General features: G+C 36.6%; 1 protein-coding gene across 2 annotated transcripts in view; it reads left to right on the top strand.

Annotated features, from left to right (window-relative positions):
- Nucleotides 1-2,500, top strand: part of LOC144970872 (uncharacterized) — a 101,853-nt gene that overhangs the window by 11,499 nt on the left and 87,854 nt on the right. The window contains exon 1 of one of the 2 annotated variants that reach the window (XM_078910993.1): nt 2,182-2,500. This exon is cut by the window's right edge and continues 289 nt beyond it. The exons of the other annotated variant lie outside the window; for it this stretch is intronic. The gene's annotated coding sequence lies outside the window, so the exon portion shown is untranslated. Of the gene's footprint in view, nt 1-2,181 lie in introns of those variants that run through there. 2 annotated transcript variants of the gene reach the window in all.

The following is a 2,500-nucleotide window of genomic DNA, read 5'->3' as shown; positions in this document are numbered from 1 at the left end:
AAACATTCGGAACATAGTAATAATAGTATTAGCTTGTATGTATGTGTTTGTTTATGTGTGTGTGTGTGGGTATGTGTGTGTGTGTGTGTGTTTGTGTTTGTGAATGTTGAGTTTGTGTGCATATAAATGCGCTGTTTAAAAGTTTCAACTGACAAAGATGGATTGTCTGTTTTATGGATGGATGGGCCCGGGTTCTTCGCAGACATGGCATTGGTTTGAGCCAAGACTATAGCAGTAGCAGCTTCCACTAGTCAGGCGTGATGGTGTTGAGAATTTTAAAATTTATGTTTATTTTTTTTTCTTTCATTTGTTTTTTGTTGTTGTTGTTGTGTATGTTAGTGTTACCGGTGTTCTATTTACCTACACACTGTGATAATGATAGAATGGGTTAGAATCAGAAATACTTTAAAAATTACTGTGATAGGCAAAATATCGTTGATATGCATTTAGAACTTAATTATGATCATAATAGTATGTGGTTGTTTTTAATATTTTATTAATTTTATTTGTGTGTGTGTGGGTGGGGGGGGGGGGGGGGGGGGGGGTTAGATTGTTAGAATTAGAATGGCATTTCTTTGTTCCAAACAAATGGGGTGTTTGTAACAAAGAAATGCCATTCTAATATGGCCCCTCCCCAACCTATACCCCTCTTTGACTATGTTCGACATTTTATATGATTTCTTTCATCATCATAATAATAATAATAATAATAATAATAATAATAATAATAATAATAATAATAATAAATAATAAAAATGATAATAATAATAATAATAATAATAATAATAATAATAATTATAATAATAATGATAATAATAAAGACAACGACGATGATGACGATGACGATGAAGGTGATGATGTTGATAAAAATAATCCATCACTATGAGAGATAGACACACATATACACACACGCAGAGAGAGAGAGAGAGAGAGAGAGAGAGAGAGAGAGAGAGAGAGAGAGAGGGGGGGGGGGGGGGGGGGGTGAGATGTGATTATGTTGAGAGGTAGCTATATTCCCGTTTCTAATTTTTTTTTGGAGAGTGAGTGTTAAGAACGTGACGTTTCCTTAGTTACACTGTACTGTGTATTGCAGGGCGGGAAGCGACACGAGGGAACAAAAAGAGGGGAGGTGGTGAAGGGGGGTGGGGGGGGGGGGTTACTGATATATTTTCATAAAAAAATGACCCCCCCCCCCCCCCCCGCCTTACCAGCATAAATTAAAAATAAAAAATCCAAAAATTAATGCGTGCTTGAGGCGACGATATGAAGTTCAAAAGGACCAAAAGATAGATACATATTGTATACATAATAAATTTGAAAATCTGAAATTGCATGTTATGTAATTTTGGAAGAAGAAAAAAACATCACGGAAATTCTTCCCTTAAAAAAAAGTCCTACCTCAGCAGAATGTATTATGTTGACACATCCCGGACAATCATCTATTATTGTATACATCTTCTTGCCATTTTGTTAAAGCGTTTTCCACTCTGAAAGGAACAGAGTCTATCTGGTCTATCCATCCATCCATTCATTCATCCATCCAACCAACCACCCATCCATCTATCCAGCCTAGCATCACGTCAGTTATCTATTAAAGTAACTGTCTTCCCAAGGACTTGACTTACCCACCAATCAACCAACCACCCAATCTACATAACTACCAACCTACCAGTCTACATTACTAATACTATATTGTAATTTATTGTCATTTTTAATCGATCACTCACTTATTTATTTATCATTCAATTATAGAGATATATAACCTCTTTTTTTTTGCTGGGGGGTGGGGTATAATGTTTTTACTGTTCGCGATTTGTTACAACTGTTGACTGTCTGTAGCTGGAAGCAATAATCTACTCATATGAAGAAATAATTAACAGATTCTAAGGGCAGTTATTTGTACGGATTCTTACAATAAAAGCTATCATTTTAATTTGTCAATTATTTATTTTTAATGTCATAATTTTTTTTTTCAACAAGGGCTCTGCGTCGCAAACTTTTATCCATTTCGATGCCCATGTTCTTGCATGCAATAATTCCTATTGGTTTCCTTACTCCCTCGTCATGCAGGCTTACATATTTATAATTTATTTGAGATGGGGGACAACTCCCAAGAACTCCACAAAATGGCTTGCGCTATCAGTTGGCCTACCTAACAACGTGATGGTGGTTGATTTAGTTGAGTTGGCTTGAGGTGATGGGGGTGTGATGAGGGCACTCACTTCTCCTCACTGGATTGGATTCGTGTCGTGTCCCGAATCCGCGTTTTGGTCTATCGCATGTCAGCAGTCAGCAGGCAGTATTGTTTGTCGGTAGGCAGCAGCGTCAGGCTGCCGCAGAGTTCGAAGAGAAGGCTAAAAATGCCGTTGATGTAAAAAATAAAAAAAATATAACAAATTATGTACTGATCAGTCAAACGATGTCGCAGCCTTTGGATTTCAAAAATAAAAATATTAACTGTTTTGAATAGAGCAGTTTGGTCACCATTAAAAGTTCTTTT

The sequence above is a fragment of the Berghia stephanieae genome, chromosome 4 (assembly GCF_034508935.2).
Source record: "Berghia stephanieae isolate SIO BIC M18660-M18661 chromosome 4, UCSD_Bste_1.3, whole genome shotgun sequence".
Taxonomy (NCBI): domain Eukaryota; kingdom Metazoa; phylum Mollusca; class Gastropoda; order Nudibranchia; family Aeolidiidae; genus Berghia; species Berghia stephanieae.
This window is presented reverse-complemented; position numbering and strand designations above follow the sequence as displayed.